The sequence below is a fragment of the Talpa occidentalis genome, unplaced genomic scaffold (genome assembly GCF_014898055.3).
Source record: "Talpa occidentalis isolate TD23 unplaced genomic scaffold, MPIMG_talOcc4v2.1 talOcc4.12, whole genome shotgun sequence".
NCBI lineage: Eukaryota > Metazoa > Chordata > Mammalia > Eulipotyphla > Talpidae > Talpa > Talpa occidentalis.
In genome coordinates, this window is record NW_023601212.1 from 76,065,097 (window position 1) to 76,089,599 (window position 24,503).

A 24,503-nucleotide genomic window follows, 5' to 3' on the forward strand; every position below is an offset into this window, starting at 1 on the left:
GTTGTTTTGATTCACAAAGAGCACAGATTAACAATTCACAAAGATCCCACATCCTGGGAAGGATTATACAAAAACAAAGACCAAATGAACCAAATGATAAAGACCTATTAAATAAGAAAGGCCATTTTCAAAGTTGTGAAACTTACTTTACAAACATGAGAGAAATCTAAAAGCATATTTAAAATATACAGATATACTTAATATATGTGCATATATTATTTAATATAAACATTCTAATTATCTATTAAATAAAAGTTGCATTATATATCTAGATGAATACATCTACTTACCCCTTTAAAGGAGATAAGATTTAATGTGATTTTCCTTGAAACAGTTTGTTTTACAGAGCAAATATAAGTAGTACTTCGATGGATCTCTTAAAAAAGCATTTAATGTATCAGATCTTTTAATATTTTATTTATGTAAAACAAATCTATGAAAAGCACATGGAAATGCAATATTTTGGACACATTTGAATAGTGATTATCAAGACCAACAAATAGAACCTATCAGCACCCTAAAAGTTACCCTCAAACATACAAGGTTTTACTTTACTGGGGCAAAGCATGTCTAGAAATTTTCCCTTGCTTATCTTGGAATCATTACAAGTCAACTTGGCTGACTGCTACTTAAAGAACTTCTATTCTGGAACCCAGGGATCATTTTGCTGCATTTAACAGCAGTTTTAGATTTAGAGGGAGAACCAAATTTTCAAGGGTACCTTAAAAATAAGTAATTTAAAACAAAAATGCTAAACGCAAACCAAAGTCACCTTGCATGTTCAACCATTAAAATAATACTGGAGGCTAAATCATAACGCACATCAACATGCATTAAACTTCTAGGGGTGTAATTCAATAAAATAAGACCTGCAAATTCTACAATAGCTCTAGGCTTCTAGTCAGAAACTCTGTTTTCTTAACAAAATTTAAAGGAAAGACCAATGAGTAAATCAGGCCTTCTACTTAATAAATTACTTTTGCAACTGTGCTTGTTTCTTTTACCTTTTCTCCCTACCCTCCTCACTATTTTCTCATCTCTTGGAGCTCTATTGAAAGGTGCCTTGCTCCCATGTGTCCCCTCGAATGCACTCCTAACTCTGAAATCGCAATCTGTACTTACAGACCAGCTGGGATGCTATACTCACACAGAAAGAAGGCTGAGAGCTTGATTTTTCAGCAACAAAAAGACAACAAAGCACTTTTCCATTTGGGGCTGCAGAGGGAGCCAGAACCATGCACTGAGAATAAGTTACAAGTCTCTACAACTGGTGGAATGATGGTAAAACACACACACACACACACACACACACACACACACCCCTCAGATACCACACACATGGGGCAGACACACATCCATAGAGGGCTCAAGCCTGGGTAAATTCTGAAAGAATACTCTCTGTGTTAAGAGAGGAAACAACATATAACTTATTTTAGGGGAGGAAGTAAGCAATAAACGGAAAATAAAATCATTCTGTTCTATTAAATGAAAGAGAATGAATTTGAAAGAGAATCAATGATTTCAAGATTCCCTAGACAAGATGAGTAGTGGGTATTTTTAAATTGATGGGGGTAGCTTTCTTTTATCATCAGAAGCTCCTTACCGTTATTTTTTCTGGAATAGGGTTTAATAGCAACTGCCACATATGTTCTTTTTCCTTTTAAAACATAGTACTAGCTTAGGGTACAGATAATAAAGAGCAGGAGGTGAGCAGAAAAGGTGGCAAATGTTTAAAGTAACATAGGCAAGATAAAAATAGAAGAAACCCTAACTGACCCCCAATGCAGCTAGAGTTCACAGGAGAGAGGACGACACAAAGCAAGAACACTAGAGATTTACAAGTCAGTGATGTTGCCACAAGGACATGAAGAGAAATACAGCAATCCTCACACATCAAGACTACCTCTGATTATAGTAAATTATCACAAAGGATACAGCAGAACTGAAAAGAAAGACACTCTGATGAATGGCAAAATAACAGTTAACTAGTAATTCCAATAAAGAGCTCATTTTCTGACAGCTCTTTCACAACACACCAAAGACATATAATAACAAGCTACAAAGATGTAGATGTGCTTTATATTGTAATACAGACACAGATAGGAACCTGTATAATGTAGAGATTCTAGGTAATGCCTTAACAATGCACTAAATGCGTGTAACTCTAGCCTACTCAGTCCAAATAGTCAAACATTACATGATCACCCTATGCCAGAGATTGCACGAGGTTTTAAAAACGCAAGAATGATAGTCTGGCTTCAAATAGAAGCAGAAACAGGAAAGGAAAATATATATATATTTAAAAATGTGAACAGGATAGAGTTAGAGACAGAATAGAGTTAGAACCAAAACCCAAACTGCAGCAGGAACATGAAGGCTCCATATGAAAAAGCATAGCATCCCACCCCCAAATATATTATATTCCCTAAAACATTTAAGAAAATATACTCATTATAAAATAATTCTTCCTTAATAACATACAACACTAAAATGTATTAGGAAATATTCTCGGAGTACTACCTTAAAAATGGCATGGTCCTAGGTAAGGTACCAGAACATTTGACTATTTTCACATATTCCCTCTAGTCCAAATATATTCTGCGTCATTTTGGTTTAAGTTATGTGTTATAAGATATTTTGCTGAATATCAAGTACAAACGGAATTTCAAATATATTAGAAGAAAGTATTACTGTATCAAAAGAGCAGTCAGAGAAGAATGAATTATAATCTTGAGCCTGGCTGAAAGGAAATGCATGCTGACATCATTTAAAGAAATAGATATTGTTCAGAGACCAGATAAACCCTCTTGCATAAAACAACTAACAAATACATGGAAACAATAGTTTTCAAGACACTGGTCATAAAGCAACTAAGAACAATGATTCCTGAAACACATGGAACTAAGAGATAGAACTGATTCAATTAACTGCCTGAAGTTTCCAGGTTATAATACAAGAAGTGGAAACTGAGGCAGAACCAGGCAGACTCCAAGAGTCAGGAGACAGAGCTGGAAAAAACTGAGGAGACCAATGCAGCTAGAGTTCACAGGAGAGAGGACGACACAAAGCAAGAACACTAGAGATTTACAGAGAATCACTCCAACTGTGTGACAGAGTTGAGAACATTAATGCTAGAGGAAACTCTGCAAGGCTGGCAGTAAAAGCACACAAAAGAATCAGGAGGAACATTTCTAGGCATTCACACAATTGTGATTAGTGTCTCTTTCCATCAGCAAGACTGGAAAACTCATACTTCACGGAGTATTGGAGAGATTACTCTTTAAGGTCTTGGAAATATAATGGGATATTCAACCCTAAACTGATCACTTTTCCAGACCCTCCCCCTTAAGCAATTACAATAGGAACTCCCCCCAAAATCAAAAAAGCAATTTTTCTGTATTCCAGAAAACAGGTCAAGAAGACTTCAGAAATATGAAAACACTAAGCACCCAAAATTCACAATGTCTGGCATCCAATCAAAAATCACCAGGCACACAAAAAGGCAGGAAAACAGGACATACAATGAGTAAAACAGTCAATGAAATGAATGACCTAGAACTGTAAACAAGGTTAACTGTAAACAAGGACATTAAAACAATTATTTTACCTACATTCCATATTTTCAAATAGTTAAGTAGATACAAGTATTAGAAACTATTCAAATTAAATTATTAAAAATGACACTACAATGTCTGAGATGCAAACCTTAGTGAATGAGAGTAATAATTAGTTATAGTAGAGATTAAGGAAAGGTAAACTTGAAGGCACAGCACTATTAGCTACCAAATAGAAACATGAAGAGAAAAAAGTGTGAAGAAAAATGAAAAGTGAACAAGTTAACTATAGGAATGCATTAAGCAACCTACGTTGTTTGATGATCAATCTAATACAAGCAAGTGGAATCCCTGAAAAGGTGAAGGGGGAGGCTCGTGTGTGGGTGGGCATGCATGCATACATGCATGCATGCCCACACACACACACACACACATATGTTGAATAATGACCAAAAAATATAAATTTGATGAAAACAATGAACCAAGATCAAAAACTTAATAAATCTAAAGCAAAAGAAAAAAACTACGTAAGACACAACATAATCAAAACACTAAAAAGCTGTGACAGAGAAACTCCTAAAAGCACTCAAAGAAAAGACATGTTACATAAAACACAAATAAGTTAATGATATTAAATTTCTCATGACAAACAGTGAGAAAATATGTTCAAAGATATTTTAGGGTACTGAAAGAAAAAAATATCACTTAAAACTGTATACCCAGTAAAAACAAACTTTCAAAAATAAGGACAAAATGCCTGTATTAGAAAAGGAAGATCTTAACCCAAAGACCTCAGTTTTTACCTTCTAAACCAGAAAAGCAAGCAAAGTAAACCCAAAGCAAGCAGAAAGAAGGAAATCACTGAAATATAACATAGAAAACAGCAAAGAAAATAAACACAATCAACAATTTTTTTTACACATTTATTTATTTATACAAGAACTGGGGTACAGGCCAGAGGCATGGGAGGGTGAGCGGATTCACCAGAAACAGAGTGGGGAACAGATCAGACGGAATGACAACGCTGCCGAGGGGAGCAGTGGGTGAGACAGCAGAGGTCTGTCACGCCACGTGGGTATCTCTACCCGGCTGGCCCAGAATCGAACTGGTGCTTCAGAGGCTGCAGAGAGCTTCACAGTGCTGCACTCAACCTGCTATGCCACCGGGGAGGCCCTGAACAATGTTATTTTTAAGAAGGTTGACAGAATCGATAAATTCCCACTCATACTAATAAAATTGGGGTGAGGAGAGAACTATGAATGATGATGTAGAATCACCACAGACACTAGAGATATCAAAAGAATAAGGGAATATTATAGAAACAACACACTCAATAATTTATATGAAGTAAAAAAAATTCCTTGAAAGGCAAAGCTGACTAAAGAAAGATAACACAAACAGTACAATATATTAAACGTAAAATTTTATTTCAAGACGTTAATTAAAAGAAAACTACAAATCAATTATTTAAGAATATAAATAGGTACATATTAATTTTAAAAAATAGAAAAGTGACTCCAACTATAATGATATACTTAAAAAATAATACATCATGGGGTCTCCCCAGTGGCACAGCAGTTGAGTGTTGGGCTGTGGAGATGCCCACAGCCTCTGCAGTGCCAGTTGGTTCCCTGGCTACCAGCAAGGGACCCACATGGTGTGCAGACCTCTCCTGCCATGCCCACTGCTGCCCTCAGCAGTGCACTTCGTCAGTCTGCCTGTTCTGCTCCCCACTCTGTCTCTGGTGAATTCTTTCACACTCCCGCGCTTCTGACTATACCCAGTGCTAGCACAAATAAAATAAAATCTTAATAAAAAAAAATACATCATGGCTTGGGTTTTACCCAGGAACAAAGGTATAACATTCAGAATTAAATCAGTGTAAATGACCATACTAAGAAACTATAAGAAAAAAATCACATGATCATCCGAATAGACACAGAAAAAGATATTTGACAATATCTAACATTGACTTTTGATAAAAATCTCTTAAAATTAACACTAGAAGGACATTTTCAACTTAATACAGGGCCTTTGTGAGAAAACCTACAACTAATACACTTAATGGTGAAAGACAGGATGTTTTCTTGACCTAAAATCAGTAACAAGGCAGAGCCATCTGCTCTTAGCACTACCATTACAGGTACTGGAAGTTTTAGTCAGTGCACTCAGCAAAGAAAAATATAGAGACAACCAGGAGAGGAATAAAAAAAAAAAAACCTACTAGAACCAATAAATGATTTAACTAGATTGCGGGTTTTCTACATACCAATAATGAACAGGGGGCCATCCCTGGTGGCGCAGTGGTTGAGGGCTGAGCTGCGAAGCTGCCCACAGCCTCTGCAGTACCGGTTCGATCCCCGGCCGCCAGCAAGGGTCCCACATGGGGTGACAGACCTCTCCTTCTGTGCCTGCTGCTCCCCTCAGCAGTGTACTTCGTCTGTCTGCCTGTTCTGCTCCCCACTCTGGCGCTGGTGAATTCTCTCACCCTCCCGCGCTTCTGACTGTACCCAGTGCTTGTATAAATAAATAAAAAAATCTTAAAAAAAAAAACAGCAAAACTTCTATTAAAAAAATGAACAAATGGAAATTGAAACTAAAACTATACCATTTATTATTATGTCAAAAATATGAAGTATTTGGGACTATATCTGAAAGAAGATGTGAAAGACTTGTATACTGAAAATTACAAACTATTGCTAAGAGAAATTAAATAAGACCTAAAAAATATATATATATATTATTCAAGAGATGGAAATTATTTTTAAACTGTTAATTCTCGACAGATTCTCTGGAATTCTCTGTAGCATTAAATAAAATCAAACAACATCCCAGCAGTATTTTCTGTAGAAACCATAAGCTGACTCCAAGATTCATAATTAAATAGAGAATCTAGAAAATTCAAAGCAACTCTGGGGCAAAAAAACAAAAATAAAAACATGGGGTTAACACTAACCAGTTTCAGAACATAAATCAATACACTCCAATAAGCAGTACATAAATTAATCCACACATATATGGACAGCTGCTTTTTTTTTAATAAATGTGCAAAGGCAATGCAGTGGACAATAGAAAAATTTTCAAAAATGACTTTTGGATCCAGGACCTCATGGCACAAGGGCAGCACATCTGACTTCAAAAATTATTTTGGGGGCCTCCCTGGTGGTGCAGGCGGTTCAGTGCCGCACTGTGAAGCTGTCCGCAGCCTCTGTAGCATGGGTTCCATCCCAGCCAGCCAGGGAGATACCCACATGGCAAGCAGACCTCTCCTGTCTCACCCACTGCTCCCCTCAGCAGTGTATTTCATCAGTCTGCCTGTTCTGTTCCCCGCTCTGTCTCTGGTGACTCTTCTCACCCTCCCGTGCATCTGGCCTGTACCCCATTTCTTGTATAAAAATAAATAAATCTTTAAAAAAATTATTTTGGGGGCCTCCCTGGTGGCACAAGGAGTTAAGCGTCAGCACTATGAAGCTATCCATAACTACTGCAACTTAAGTTAGATCCCCAGCCAGGGAGCTACCCACATGGTGCAACAAAACTCTCCTGTCTCGCCTGCTGCTCCCCTCAGCAGTGTATTTCAATCAATCTGCCTGTTCTGCTCCCCACTCTGTCTCTGGTAAATCCTCTCACCCCCCGAACCTCTGGCCTGTACCCCAGTTCTTGTATGCATAAATAAATCTTTAAAAATCATTTTGGAAAACTTGGGTATTCACAGACAAAATAAATTTATTTTGATCTATGTCTCACCATATACATAAAGAACTTAAATGCAACAATTACCATCTACAGCTTATGCTAATTATACCTCTTTTTAAAAAATGGAGAAGAGGTGGCTTAGCCACTTATCCATAGTGTTGATACTGGCAAATAATTAGTATGGGCACAGTGTATACCAACCTTTGATAACTGAGAGTCTAACAACTGTTCACATACCTATAAATGTGTTGACTAATTTACTCTTTAGACAATAAAGATTAACTTCCCTCATTTCTTTCTTGCTTGTTATATAAATCCTCAAAGATACAGTATCAACACTGGTTTTCCTTTACTATGAGAATGAGAAACAAACATTGGAGGAAGTGTATGATATGCATAAAATATTAATGCCTCTATATAAAATCAATGGAGAGATAATATACTGCCACCCCACACTGCCAATAATCTTTCCACAAATCTAGGATTACCCAGGTCATATTCTAATATACAATATCTACTCCATAAATAAGCGGTCTTTATTGAGAAGTGGGGTAATTTGTAAGGAGAAAAGCATTTTTTTCTGGTACATAACATTGCAATCTTAATTAAATTGAGCCATCCATAACTAAAATTCACTCTGACATGGGGTCATGTAAAAGCATGAAAAGTGGTTTTTCTTACATTAATATTTACAGTACATGTCAATATTGTGTACTAGGGTCTATATACCAAAAGTGCTAAGAAAGAAGCAAAGTTAAATAAATCTTTCTGAAGTCTTAGAGGAGGCTAAGTCAATCCAGTGCTACTTGTTGCCTGATACAAAAACATCTTTCTTAAGAATCATCAAGTTATGTCAGGTAAATAATGATGCAAACAAATTTGAACTGCCCAACTGGATCTCTTTAGGGGTGAAAGAGGACAGAGCTAGTTGGTTATGATTTATATTTAATCACAAGGCTGGCTTAGCCAGAGATCCAAGACTTTTACAGACTAACTGCGTAAGATCAAAAAGCCAAAGATGATGCAGTTTTATGTGCATGAATTCTACAAAGGCAGGGCAGTCTACAGAGTGCCATTCAAATATTCATGCAATGACTCAACACTGACTAATCTTAATATCATCAATAGTATCCAGAATGATTAGTTAAAAGTCTAGTTTTCTCTTTCTTGCTCACGCCAGCATTTTTTTTGTTCCAGTTAACTTTTCCACTTGGCTCTAGTTATAATAGTTAAATTCTTTTTAAATCCCAAGTTCAATGCTGAAACCAGAAGATAGTCATTTCTGCAGAAAACCACAATTTGTCTTAATCTCAGAGTGCAATTTTCACAATACACACATTTCTCTTAATAAGTCAATCCAAAAAAGACAAAGGCAAGAAAAACACTTTAGCATTTATTTGGATTAAGAAAAATTCTCACATATTAACAATAAGAAAACAAACCACACACAACCTTCCATCTCTGATGACAAAGCCAGAGGGAGACCTTAATGGTGGCAGCTCATAAATCCTAACCCCAGATCACAAACACAGCTGTTAGAAATCTCTCCCAAGAAAAATACATGGCATTAGAAAAACCACAAGGGAGAATAGTGAGAAACTGAGAGCATATCTATCATTCAACAACGTTTCAGAGTATTTTTCAGTTTATTTACTTTAAACTGTTTCAAAATAATTAGGTACCCAAGGATGAAGTCCTGGAAAAGAGACCCATCACTTATATTCCTCTCATCTCTGTATACCATTACTATCGTGAGACATAAAGAAAGCACACCCAACATTCACTGAAGGAAGAGAAGCTCCTCTGAAAGATCAGGAAACCCAATACAATGACCATTTCAACCATATGACTGCCGAGCAGTCCCAGTAAGGTGACACCGTTTCTTACAAACTTCATTCACTCTCTATAAATAAGGTGCAGACAAGGATTTTCCAACACCAGAAGAATCAATACAATTGCCCCAACATTTGCTTTCTGCAAATTTAGAAAGCTAAACTAGAATTAAACTAAAAACTGACAAGTCCAAGAATGTGAATTAATGGTTAGAAAATACAATTTAGAAGTAATTTCATGACATTCCTTTAATATGAATTATTCATAAGCAGGTTTTCATGATTTCAAATTGAAGATCTTAAATTACAGTTCTCAGATAACTGCTAACAGGTATAGCCCCCAAACAAAGAGGTCTTACCATTTCACATTAATCTCTTCTCGGCAAAAAGCTTTTATCATCTGCTAAAAACAGTGTGCATGAGCCCACTCCATTTAAGGTTTTTTTTCCAATCTAATGTACCCACTGGGATCTCCAGGTGTCTAATAATACATGCACATCATAATTTTATCAAAGTGATTCATTATTTCAAAGCAGAAACTCTTAAGGTGTTGTTCCTTGTAGTTAGTGCATATTTAAGTGCAACTTCATCTAAACTATTACTACTTCCAAAGTCCAGGTAATTCATGTATTTTTTAAATTTACTTTTTAACACGATTAAGGAACAGCAAATTGTTTCAACATAAATATCTTCACTCCACTCATATCATTTCCCAGTGTTAGAGCATATATCAATTATACTGAAGTTCCACCACAAAAATTGAGGGTCAAAGAAAGTCATAAAGTTGGTAAGGGACAGACAAATTGCCAGTAGCAAGAGAGAACCTATAACCCAAGACACCTGATTCCCAGACTCCAATCAAGTTCACCGAATCTGAACAATGCAACAGTGAACTGAGTGGATTCACAACAAACTGTCCCCTTTCCTTCTAATTAGCTACACTGCTTAAAATATCTTTCTAAGAGGTTTGGAAGGCAAGGCCATAAAACAGTATGAAGACAGATTCCTCTTTTTCAGCCTGCCGACATGTGACATCCAGGAGGAATAATTTTACTCCCCTGAGTGAAGATTCCCATAATTTTTGAAAGAGGAACCTAAGCAGCATTTCTCTTATCAATAGTCACAATTTTTCTCAATTATTTACATATCAACACACTACTTCATATAGTCTAAGGCAATAAAAGAAAGGGCCTGACTGACGTAAAAGTACTCAGTGTACATTGTGGTTGTTTCCTACTTTTTTTTTTCCAAGATTGATTTATTTATGCATACAAGAGCTGAGATGCAGGCCAAAGGGGTGGGAGGTGAGAGGATTCACCAAAGACAGAGTGGGGAACAGAACAGGTAGACTGAGGGGAGCAGCGGGCGAGTAAGGAGAAGTCTGCTGTGCCATCTGGGTTGCTCCCTGGCTGGCCAGGGGATCAAACTTGTGCTACAGTGGCTGTGGATAGCTTCATAGGTTGTGTCTTAACCCCTTGCACCACCAAGGAGGCCCTTGTTTCCCACTTTGAATCACAATTCAATCAACTGAAAACACTGTCTCTTAACCTGATCGTCAAGGAAAGAAGATGTGGTCGACATATATGAGAATAGTTAAGGATCATACCTCAGGAGTATGAGAGCATTCTTATCCAGTCATTTCATCAATAGTTACATTTCCACCTCTACGAGTAGCCTTTAGGAAGGAATGTGGACATGGCAGGAAAATAAAGCTTTTTTGAAATTAAATTTTTGCTTTTTTTCTGCCAAAACAGTTCATCTTTGGCATTAAAAAAATCTTTAAAAATGTTCCAACCTGAAATATTTCAACTTTGGTATAAAATAAAGATAATAGGTCATTTTCTAAAAACAGCACTTCTACCAAATCTTAACAAAAAGGAATGTAGAAGTGGTAGCATATAAAAGAGAACAAAAGTAAAATCCTAGGACCCTAGTTCTCTTGGTATTGTTTTCTACAAATAATTGCTTGGTGACTTAACTCACCAAAACAAAATATGGAATAATTGTTCCGGGGGGGATAATACTATGCTGACTTCAAATAAATCTTTCAGCATTTTCATGGCCACTTTTTTAAAAAAGATTTATTTATTTATGCATACAAGAACTGGGGTACAGGCCAGAGGTGTGGGGGGGTGAGAGGATTCACCAGAGACAGAGTGCGAACAGAACAGGCAGAGTGACTGAAATACACAGCTGAGGGGAGCAGCGGGCAGGCGAGACCGAAAAGGTTTGCTGCACCATGTGGGTCAGCTCCGTGGCTGGATGGGGATCAAACTTGTGCTGCAGTGGCTGCGGATAGCTTCACAGATTGCATCTTAACCCCTTGCACCACCAGGAAGGCCCCATGGCCACTTTTTGAGTACCTTATTTAAAACTAAACCGATATGATAAACATTTTAAAATCCTCACAAACTTTCTACAACTGGTTGATAACAGAAATTTCTTGCATCAAGAAAACTTTTCATTTCAAAATCAACGTCACAGAAAGAAAATGTTCAGATCATGTCTAGTATTCCTGGAACTGAACCCCTAAAGAATCCATTCACACAAAATTACCTCTTACATAAACAGAAAGCCTCCCAAAAGTTCAGTACAAGCCGTCCCTGATTTATAACTTCTAACCTGAAAACCATTTGCATTAACAAAAGCCTTGTGGTAATCCTCAATGGCCATCATAAAAAAATATATTGTCTTTTTAATTATTTGGGACTATAATTCCCCCCTCGCCCCAAATCTTTTTTTTTAATGATTTATTTATTTATTTATTTATTTGTTTGTTTGTTTGTTTGTTTATTTATTTATTTATGCAAGCACTGGGTACAGTCAGAAGCCTGGGAAGGTGAGAGAATTCACCAGAACCAGAGCAGGGAGCAGATCAGGCAGACTGACAAAGTATACTGCTGAGGGGAGCAGCGGACGGCAGGAGAGGTCTGCGCACCATGTGTGACCCTCCCTGGTGGCCGGGAATCGAACCGAACCGGCGCTGCAGAGGCTGCGGGCAGCATCACAACCCAACTCTCAAGCGCTGCGCCACTGGGAAGGCCCTCCACCCCAAATCTTTACTGTGGTCCTTTAAATTTTTCATTTTTACCTTTCCTGTATCAAGTCCTACCTAACTAAAAATGATCGTCATTAAAAAAAGCTAATTTTCAGATGACTGGATACAAAAAATTGTGGTATACATACTTAATAGAATACTGTTAAGTTTTTTAAAAAGACAGAACAGTGTCTCTGGGGAGAAAAGGGATGGATCGTGAGATGATCATACTAAATAAAGTAAGTCAGAAAGTGAAAGACAATTACCAGATGGTTTCACTCATTTGTGGAATACAAATAACCAAAGAAAATACAACTGGCAAAACACACACACAAAAATAACTCTTAGACTCTGAAACTATGGTGGCTTTCAAGAGAAGAGTGGAGTTAAACAGGGAGGAGAGGGTGACGTGATTGACCTGGAGCTTTGGTGGAGGTTGAAGGAAGCCTGTGCTAATGTCAAGGTGTGAAATTATACTCCCAAAATTATATAATTTTGCAACTGAAAGGCAAACCAATAAAAATTGATTTTATAAAGTCTCCTTTTCAAAATATAAGTTATTATAACAGGTGTCATATATGATGCACTTCTGACTGGGTAAGGACTGTGAACTGTGCTTAGCATGTAATTGATTAGACTTACTAAAGGAAAGGGGACTCAGGTTTATGTTTTAGAAAATAGATTAGGCTGATACAATAAGAGCACTTGGGTTAAGCAGTACCAATAGTAAGACAGGGGAGTTCCTAAAGCATGAATATGTGTGTACATCTATCTCACATGAAAAAAAAAATGAAGTCTAGCTGTAAGTAAAGTCACTGAAAACACTTTCACATAAGTAACATGATCCAATTTGCATTTTGTCAAGATTACAATGAAGGAGTTTGGAGAATGGATTGAAGAAAAGTGGTATCGGAGAGACTCAGAAGCCAGTAAGAAGCCACTGATGAGAGCATGACATAGGCCAGAGCAGTGGCAGAAAGGGTGGAAAGTTGCAAATGGAGAGGGACAGTTGAGAAACACACAGGACATAAATCTAGAGGATATGTGAATATGAGAAGTGAGAAGAGGAATATGATTCCCAGCTTCTAGTATAAGCAGATTTATGAACTAAATATTCAGTGGATGGTGCACATATTAACTAACAGAGGAAACTGAAGATGAGGCAGAAATGGAGTTCACTATTAGCCATGTTGAGTTAGAAAAGCTTATAACAATCCTGATAGAAAGAAAAAACTCATGATAAGCACATTAATTTATGCACATGAAGCTGTGAGATGTCTGGCTTAGACATTTAAAACAAAGTTGTCTGCAATTAAAAGAACCAAATCCACCAAAAGATAACTTCTACCAGGGAAGACATTTGAAGTTTGGTTTTCTACATGCATCTAGAGTTCTGTCTGTCCATAGTGGGTCATGGTCAATAAATATTTAATTAATAAATACTAAGGAAAAGTGAGTAGTGTGAGAGGTGGAGTGGACTGTATAGAATAATTTTTTGAGACATTCACTGGGAAAAGACCATAAAAAACACTTTCTTAAAAAGTAGGAATTTCAATAACAAAATCAATTTACAAATTATCTTTCAGAAGAAAAAAATAACCTGCTAGCAAATTAGGAAACACTATAATCTACTTTTGGGATCATTCACTGTACAGTCTCCATGGGTATTCTCACTGTAAATGTGAGACCTAAATTTTTATTCAAATATTCCTTTTAAATATTTCAGGATATCCATAGTTTTTCTTGCATTGACAATAATTGTCTACCTTCCAGTGAACAGAAATGACAGTAAGTGATAAGACATTTTGGGTTTCTGCTTTATGTAAATTAGCATAAAGTTCTAGCTCTCAACAGAAATGTGACTTCTTGTTGTTGTTGAGCCTTAAAAGGTCTTTATAATTTCTGATAGATGATTTGCAAGTATTTCTCCCCATTTTGTGAGTTGTCTTTTTAATTCTGTGGGTAATATTCTTTTTTTATTTTATATATTTGTACATCATTTTTCATTTTTGCACAATGCACGCATTTTCATCTTGGTTATAGTCCCCATACAATCCCCACAGCCCCTAATTTTGACTGTAATCCCATCTATCCCGACCCCACCCACCCCCATAGTGTGTCTCTGGTTTAGAGTTGCTTGTTGATTTTGATTTTTACTTTATTATAATTAGTCTTTTTCCTGGTCCCTTATTTAGGTTTTCTAAATTCCTGCTATGAGTGACACCATCTGGTGGTATTTTTCTTTTTCTTTCTGGCTTATTTCGCTAAGCATGATACCTTCCAGCTCCATCCATTTTGCTGAAAATTGCATGAGCTTATCTTTTTTGATTGCTGAGTAGTATTCCACTGTGTATATGTACCACATCTTCTTGATCCAGTCATCTATTTTTGGGCATTTGGGTTGTTGCCATAGCTTAGCTATTGTAAATAGTGCTGCTACAAACATAGGGGTGCAGGTGCCCTTTGGAATTGATGTTTCCGTGTCCTTTGGGTAAATACCTAGGAGTGGAATTGCTGGATCATATGGAAGCTCCATCTTCAGTAGGTTGAGGAATCTCCACACAGCTTTCCAAAGTGGTTGGACCAGTTTGCACTCCCACCAGCAGTGCAGGAGAGTTCCTTTATCTCCACATCCTCGCCAATATTTATTGTTGCTAGTTTGTTTTTTTTTTTTTAATATGTGCCATTCTCACTGGTGTAAGATGGTATCTCATTGTAGTTCTGATTTGCATTTCCCTAATTACAAGTGATGCTGAACATTTTTTCATACGCCTATTGGCCATTCGCAAGAAACGTAACTTCAATATCAAGAGTTCAGGAGTAAGAGGTTACAACTGGGTTTGTAACCATAGCAAAATCATTTCTAGAAAATATACCATTTGTGTGGCCCATGATTTTTTTTTAGGCATTTTTGGGGAAAGCACTGAAGAGACATTAAATTTTAATAAAATTATCGGGCCATGTAATAAAGTGTGTTAGGAAATTTAAAAGGTGAGTGCAAAGAGAAAAGATGACAGGCAGGGGTGAACAACTTGGCTAGGGAAAGCCTCTCTGAGATGATGACATTTCAGCTTGGTCCTAAAGAATTAAAAGGAGGCCGTCATGCAAGGGGCAGAAGGAGGACCACGATGCAAGGTGGAAAGAACTTGACATGCTGGAGGAAATGAAGAAATGACAGAGGGGTAGGAACTGGTGAGCAAGTGGATAACACAAGGTAAACTAAAGGGACAGGGTACTGGATAACTAAGCACCTTAGCTCATAAGAGTCTGAAGGAAATTCTATAGGGATTACACCTGAGCTGGGGGCAGGGGTAGGGGTGGGGAGCAAACATTGTTTAAAAATGATCAATGATGTAAAAAAAATATGAAAAGTAATAATAACAATTATAATTTGAATAAACTCAGAAGCCAATGAGAGGATTTATAACTGGGAATTTTAAGACTAAACATATGTTTTTAAAACATCTTATTATACATAGTATGGAGAACAGATTAAAAGGGCAAAAGAACAGAAATGTGAAACATGAGAAAGGTCGCATGTATTCCCCAGGAGATCCAATAGCACCCCCCTCCTCACACAACTTACAATCATACCCCGAGACACTTTCTTATCCCTGCTGCTGGCACATTCATTTGATAAATACAAATTTAGAGTCTCAGCATGAGAGACAAATTATAAAAGTGGGTTACTGAAGTCTCAGAAAGTACTATTCAACCTCCCAGCAACATGTGCTCAGCTTGTTCCCCAGCTTTATATTTCACTTGAGAGGCAGAGGCTTCCCCTGTCATCCTTATGATTTCTGAGGGACATTTAATGATAGGAGTTTTTTAATCAAAAGTCACTACTAATAGTCTTCTTTATAAGGTATGATAGTTTCACTAGCAACTCTTAGGGAGATCATTTTGCACTCATCTCCAGGGAAGCAACATTTCTGGTCTCATAGCAATGTATTAAAAACAAATGCCTCCAACTATTGACACACCTCAGGCAATTGTTAAAACATAAGTGTGGGTTTTGCTACTTAAACAAAATTCTTCTGAGCATTTTTGTTTGGTTTTAGAAATGAAAATATATTTTAAATTTGTAGAACCGAAACCAGAAATTTAAGTGTGATATTTTATTAAGTTTTCTTGGTAATGAAGAAGCAGTTAATATTTTTGGCCCTGTGATACACATGTGGTATTTTCAGATTTCACTCACACCTGTACCTGAGTTCAGACTGCCATGGCATACCACCAGTTTGTAATATGGAGGATTCATAAAGCTTAGAAATCATAAGAGCTCAAGACCATCATGGTGTTCAAAGTAAAGGAAGTAGAACTTAAGAGGAAGAATAGTAAAAGATCTCTAGTTACAACATGTATAAAAAAAGCTGTGCTATTTCAGGAAACTTAGGTTTCAGTAGAAAAGAATATAACATAATTATTTTACCAAGGTTATAAATAAGCTCTTACTAAAAAGTAGTCATTCTGAAAACATTCTTTATAATTTAATACCTGTATCATTTAGTTGAAATATTTTTTCTGCCAATATTTTGGAAAGAACTCAATTGATAAATGTATAGGTCAAGAATATGGTCTGAGTATAGATAAAATTATCACACAAAATATTTATCACAAATTTTGTTAAAAACGTAGTAATGTTCCCTTTTCCTTTTCTAAAATTAATAAGTACAATTCAGTTCATTGAAAAGTTTGATGTGGCACTTGCATCAAAGCCATCTAAGGAACTTGGTGCCTTACTCTCATACCTACCCAAGGAACTCTGACTCCACAAGGAAGAGGGATCCCAAGGAAATTTTATGTTAAATAAAATTTCAGAGTTATTCTGACATAGGTTAGTATGAAGACTACCCTCTGAGAAACATTATTCTGTATGTTCCCTATCCATAAAATGTAGTTAATTGCTTCCAAATCTAATTATAGCCAATCTCAGCCATTCAGAACCATCACTTGCAATTAGGGCCTGTCCAGCTTTGTGCTACATAATTTCAAAACATGAGGCACAAATGCTTCCCAAGTGAAGGCAGGTGCAGTGATCACAGTGTGACCTGCTACAACAGTGTCACTGTAGACAGACACATAGAAGGGGCAGCTTCTACAAAGCTGTGATCAATGAATGCAGGTGAACTATTCCAACAGCCACAAGGGAGCACATCAGGTCTCCTGTGGGAGATACCAAGAGTCCCTAAAGGATTTGCTTGTGTTTGTGTGACATTTTGGTCTCCTCTGCTTGTGAGCACTAAAAGTGGGATGATATACCTAGTTAAGAAAAGACCCAGAGCCCCAGCAAGAATTTTGCTGTATTTTCTGGGTATGAAATCATCAACACTTGCATCAATAGGCAATGCTCAAGAATTCATTTTAGAATACCAAAACAGATCCCTTTAAATATCGTTAGGACATAACCATACCTCAAATGCATTAAAAACAGTTGGGTTCCTGTGGCAAAGCATGTCTAATGGGATTGAGGGTTAAGTTACAGCAAGGGGTGTGTCACCACGGTCCCCTCAGCCTGAGCCTCTGGGATTCTTCTAAAAGCAAATATCAGTCCTACTCAAACAAAGCACATAATTCAGTATGTGCTGAGATAGTTTCCACTGCAGTGTTCAAAGGAAATCTAAAAAGAATACAGCAATATTGTATCTATCTTCATATTTAATTAAAAACAGAGCTAACAGCACTTCTAAGAGAGAGGTCATTCCTTGTTCAGCACAAGATTTCCCTGTGCAAAGCTATTCTGAGAATGGGCAATAAAATAGTTCAAAATATAAACACTTAGGAAAGCTACCATTTCAGAAATGTTACTGATGCTTAAGCTAACAATTCTGAAGATAAGGTACAAATGACAATCCTGCAGCTGGAGGCTACCATAGAGAACCAAGAATATCATTTAATGCCAAAGTCTAATCAAATCTACCATCTTTCTCTTGCCTCCATGTGTCTACAGGACCCAATTGTCTTCACCAGAATTGTATGATAGGAACAGGTTTATAGGAAAAGTTATATGCAAGAACTTAAACACAGTCCCTATCTCAAAGTTCAACAGATCAGTCATTTTCTATTGAATAGTAACTAAACAGCAAAAAGAATGGATAATGTCTTACAAAAAAGCTAACGAAGAAACTACTACATGACGTTAGCAGACTTAAAAGAACCACCTTACACACATGCACATTTGAAGAGGACCACATGCAGGTGAGCCCTGCACAGATGGCTTGGTTTCCAGCCCAATGAGTACACATTTGGCTCCTGGATAGGATGCGACATTCATCCTATGTGCATGTCCTGAATCTTCAAATGCACCTTTGGTGTTTCTTCTTTGGAAAAAGAATTACAAATTTTTAGGGGGGAAACAATAGTTCCCAAGTAACATTTACCACAGAGTTGCCTGTGCCTGCCTTAGAGCCCACCCACAATTTCATTTTCAATTAGCAGCTCCTCGAAAGGCAGTAATGAAAGCAGTTGCTAAAGAGCATTCAGATGTCACTGAAAGACTGCAAACCCAAACTGTAAATAGCACATTGTGAGTCGCCTGTCACCACCATCAACTCCCACGGGAATCTCGCAACACGTGGCCATCACAACCATCTGCTCGGCTCCCCACCAACACCACTGCAACCACACAGCCACCCACCCACTGCCATCTCCCACTCATTACCTGTCATGCACAGATTTGTGTGGGGATGGAACTGCTGTACGCAGACATTAGGATGCAGAACACAGAGAGGCTTATTCCATGTTCTGGAGCTAAGATCTGCTCATGTGAAGATAACATTGTATCATCAGAAAAGGAAAGAAGAGTTAAATTAAGACAAAAACACAATTTTAAATAAAGATCAGGAGTCCTGTCTACTCTCATCATTTATCAAAGTGTAGTCACTAAATCTTGTTAAAACCACAAAAAAAAATTGCCTTTCACACCCTCCAATCACTAGGATTGTTAAGAATTTATAGTAGGAAGAATTGAGAATCATTCCTTTTGCTTTGTCCTTCTTATTACTCTAATAATATATGGGGTCTAAATGGCCCTTAATAAAGTTCTACATACACATGAAGAATTCTTTCTTTGGGATTTTGTGAATGCCACATTTTTTTTTTTATTTTTTTTTTTTGAGTTGAGGAAGCAGAGAATTGGAGAGGGTATTTATGAATGCAATGTTATTTGAACAACATCTTGGAATGTTCTTATTTTGTCTTTTTTTAAATTTTTTATTAAAGATTTATTTATTTATATAAGCAATGGGTACAGTCAAGCGCGGGAGGGTGGGAGAATTTACCAGAGCCAGAGCAGGGAGCAGAGCAGGCAGAAGGACTGAAGTACACGGCTGAGGGGAACAGCGGGTGGCAGGAGAGGTCTGTGCGCCATGTGGGACCCTCGCTGGTGGCCGGGGATTGAACCGGCACTGCAGAGGCTGCGGGCAGCTTCGCAACACAGCGCTCAACTGCTGCGCCACCAGGGAGGCCCGAATGCCACAATTTCTACAGGTCTCAGGGTGACTTAAGCTAAGTTACTGCCCTTTCTTTTAATTGCAGTTACTTCTCCAATTCAGTTTATTTTCTCTTTGTAGGTTTTATGAGATGGTAGTCTATAGGTTATATCTTTTTTTTACTAAACTTTTACTAAATTTTCATTTAAATGATTTATATATGTTACTTGGGATAAAAATGATTACTGGCCCCATTACTCCAACATCTCTTCCGCAAAGTCAAGTGATGCTCAGTCTCACTTACACCAACTTTCTGGGCTGATGGAATAAATCCCAGACACCAATGTATGGAATCAGGAGACACAAAACAAAAATTCCAGCACTTACAGAATAAACTATCATTGCTTCCAAATGCCCATATTTAAAAAAATACCTTTCATATAGTTATTACATTAATCACAAGTTTCTGAAAAACAAACAAACACCTACAGTTTAATACACAACTAATTCCAGAGAGAAGCCAGGATAGGGGTTTCTCAATAAGCAGATATTCAAACCCGGGCATCTTATTCTTACTTAAAGTCATTCAAGATGCTGACTGATTATAAGTCAATCTCCCCCTTCACTTCCCCCCATGTGTTTTTGTTCATAATTTTGTAGACTGTGCAAAAGGAAAGGAATATGCAATTTAAATTCATAAGGAGAAAAAAATTAAAATTATACTTAATATCTCAGATTGTAACGTTCACAAGACCTTACAATTTTTGAAAAGCAAATGAAATGCCAATTAACACATTAAACTTGAAATTTTGAGGTATGAAGTAAAACAATTTAATTACAATTCCTATTTATTGATGCTAGCTGAAGATACCTTCAGTCATTTAATCATTACAATACACTTGTGAAAGAGCACATAGCAAAGTATATGTCTTTTCATTACTAAATTATAATTTCTAATTATATTAGTGCTTCAAATGCTCTGATTTCCAAAATCCTGCAGGCTCCAGAGTCAAGCTAGATAAATACCTGTGTGATTTTAGCCTGAATTTCTACCCCAAACTAATTAGCAGATCTTCCAAAATGTGACTTGAGCTGGATCTGTTTAATCAAAGATTTCCATTATAAATTCTCTTAAGTTAATTTCTATCAGTAACAAATGTCACAAGAGACGTCCTAAGACAATCCAAGTCAGATCCACTGCAAGAAAGGATCAGTCTTTGCTAGCAAACACTCTCAGAGAAAAAGCAGAGAGAGGAATATACTGCTCCTTTGGGACTGTAGAAAAACAGACTGTAGAAAAACTAAGCCCTCTACACCAAAACAACCACTTATTCCAAATAAAGCCAACATGCAGTGCCAACATACAAAGCAGACGCGCCACCACCCACACCTTTGATAAAAGCTCTAATTTTGAAGACCTAATATTGGGATCAATTCCTATTCTTCCTACAAACCAGTACACATTTTTGCTATCTGCAACGTACAAGTCTGCATATAGTGTCTGTATGTACAACGTCAGTTAGAAATCCTCCACCAAGTTTGACTCCACCAATACTAAATTTTCAGAGAAGGAACAAATTTCCATTCTTACAAGCAGTGCCCACCCAAATCAAATTGTATAAAGATTTTTGAACCACATAAGCCATTCCCACCTCAAGGTTAAGCTCCTGAAAAATTCCCAAATGATTTCACTTTTTCCTTCAATGGAAAAATCCTCAAAAGGTTGCCTCTTTCTTGGGAAATTTCTGTCCTTAGATGAATGACTTTTGGTCACTTAAAATTCAGTTAGGAGGGAAACTCTGGGACTGATTTAGATGACACATCAGTGTCTCTCAATTAGAAGAGTTCACATAACCTAAAAATCCCTCCTACTTCACTTAAGTCTATGTCCACTCAATTCATACTAGAATATAGAGAAAGGACAGACTGTAGACTAAGTAGAGATTTAGAAACATCGATTCAGAGTCAAATCTGAGTGCTCACTCAACTCTAATCAACTTTTCCTCATTGCCTCTCTATTTTTAAAAACCCTTTGTTCTCTCGGAGTTTTAAACTACAAAGTATTATATTTTTAAAGCATCCCCTACGGTCTAGATTTACTGAAAGAAAACTATACTTGAAGGTCTAGGAAGGGTTAAGTTTTCCAAAACGCTTCTGAGGAAGTCATAATTTGGCTAGAAGTTTTGGCAACAGCAACACATAACTCCATTGTGTTCACCAGTGGTTTCATTGTGACTTAGCCTCACAATTAGATAATAAAACTCCTTATGGAAAGGACCATGCAACCTATGTTTTGATTTTCCCACTTCCAAGTCTAAGTAAGGAAGAAAATAAACCCTACCATATCCTTATTAGTTAGAGAAAAAAACTTTTTTGATATAACATCTGAGTGCTTACATTGTGAGCACATGGTTCTATGTAGGAAAAATATACAGCGTGGGGCTCAGAGAGACATGAACTCTTCTGTGTAACAGTTAACTTGTTCATTTCTGCATTTTTTAAACCCCTTTGGAAATTAAATGTTGAAATTTACCACATAAAAAAGTGCAGCCACTTTACAAGTCAATTGCCAGCTCAGCATCTTCTAAGGCAGTATGTATTTATACGTAAAAACATAATCTAACAAATAAGTTCCACTGGGATGGTTAAGTGCCAGTTAAAAAGCTTGCTTTTAACAGTATGGATAAACATCATGAGAACTGAGGTTTTATAATCAGGCAAGCGAAGGAAAGACTGTTCGATTTTAGTATGGTACATCTCTCTTACAAAAGTATATAATTGCACCTTCACAGTAAAAAGATTAGTTGCTTTCAATAGATTCTTAGGTGGAAAAAAAAAAGCAACTTATTATTTCCTCTCCACTAAGGAGTAACATCTCCCATAATGACAGGAAAGCTATACATTAAATTGCCCGATCCGGAAGTACAATCTCGTCACGAGATGTCAGTAACCCTCACCTGCTCTCACAAGTTAAAAATAGACTAAATTCTCACCCTCTTCTGCCCTCTTTCATCAGCAATTCTTCTGATTATAAATCCTGCAAGAAGAGGCACTAAACAAGTATCTAATAATTTAGGAATTCTCCTCTACTTCTCACCTCAAGGGCGCACCTTATCTGATAAGAGGCAAAGGTGGAAAAGAACATGACCATAATGTGTATGGACATCTAGGGTGACAGGAAAGCAATCCTAAATATTCTTAGCACAAGTTTTTGAACATCTACTGTGACCACTAAACACTTGTGTGCCACCTTCTACCAATGATCGCACAACAGATGGCACTTGTCACACAAGTGGGCTGACACAATACTAACTGTGCTATTCCTCCTACTAGGAATCATCTCACTCCTCTCCTTTCAGTGTCTTCACAGAGCCCATCAGCTATAGACGCCAAAGCTAAATTACCTTCAGGCCTAGTTTGTCTTCCTTCACAAATCTCAATAACACTATACAGTTCTGTGTTACTCATAAATTTAAAGAGGGAGAAATTTGAGAAATATTCTAATTCAAATCTCTCATTCTATAGATGGGCAGCAATGGAAAATAATTTGTTCATAATAGCACATGTAATTGTAGATTATAACAAGTGAAAAGTATTAGGGATTTATCTCTATTATCATTTGCTTCCCTTCCTACTAGAAAAATAACACTTGATTTGAATAAGAAAACACCACTTGTTTTTAAAACCCTTGCTTATGTCAACAAAGGTAAGAGTCAGTCTTTCCTTCTTAGTGATTCACAAAGAATGAGGCAAAATAATTGCTTTTCAAATATTTTCCCTACAACAAGGATAGCTTTGATTTCAAATACCGTTAGAATCAGAAGGGCAACTATTAGAATCAAAAGCTACTCAAATTCAGGACATACAAGTCCTAGCCTTCTTTTATGATTCTAAACTCTTTCACCAAAGGACAAAATAGAAAGAAGGAATTTGAGGACAGAGAATAGAGAAGTAAGATCAAGTGTGGGAATAAGAGAGTCAAGGATGAAGAATCACAGCTTAGTGTAGGCTCAGAAATAAATTGGTTTCTTACCTGAAAGGGTAAGAAGCCTTCCTTCTACTCCTTTGGGAGGGAGGGAGAGCCTAAGGGGAGAGGCAGCGGTTCTACTGCAACCTCTCTCCACTAGGAATAATTACTTTTCTCACATATCTCACAGGGAGAGGTTCAGAACACAAGAACATCGCCCTTCTATAGAAGCCAGCACTTCCTCCCTCATCCCACAAAAAAGGAAATATAAAAAATGAAAAAGCAAAGCTTTATCCAAATGTTGTTTCTTTCAAATTCTCCAGCTTTTTTCTCTTATCTCTTGTTTATCCAGTTTCTTCTTGCACCTTCATATAACACTTTCAAGAGCAAAACCACTTCTTCGGACCAAACTACTCACATTACTTCTAAACATATTTGTAGACAACCCCCCGCCATCCTCCATGCTGTTACCCGAGTTCTCTTTTTCTGTATACCTAATCCTTCTCTGAAACAAGGAAGGCAAACTATACAGGGAAGATACAGCAAACTGGAGAATCCTAGGTCTAACCCTGACGTTTGTCCTTCCCTGCTAAAGGACCTCAGACGAGACACATTTTCTCTTTGAATTCCAGTTTTCCCATGTGCAAAGTAGTCATAATCTACTAACTAGTCAGTTCTGTAAGAATTACAAATTGTACTACACAAGCTCCCTCACTGCATGATTGCAATGTGCCATACATGAGATAAATGATAATACTATTGTACTACTAAGGTAGTACGTTTCCGGAACATACATATTTTCAGAAACACTCACGTGTCAGATTTGGGAACATTTCCCTGAGACCCACCTCTTCACATGTTTTCTCAAGTTTTTGGTTCTCCCAAGCTTTTAACTAAAAATCATCACCAAAAGTATATTCTTGATGATTTAAAAAGAATGACTTCCAAACAATTAATCATTATCAAATTGGAAATTTCTCAAACTAC

At 37.1% G+C, this 24,503-nt stretch overlaps 1 protein-coding gene across 7 annotated transcripts in view; it reads right to left on the reverse strand.

Annotated features, from left to right (window-relative positions):
* Positions 1–24,503, reverse strand: part of AUTS2 (activator of transcription and developmental regulator AUTS2) — a 1,093,480-nt gene that overhangs the window by 779,208 nt on the left and 289,769 nt on the right. The window lies entirely within an intron of this gene.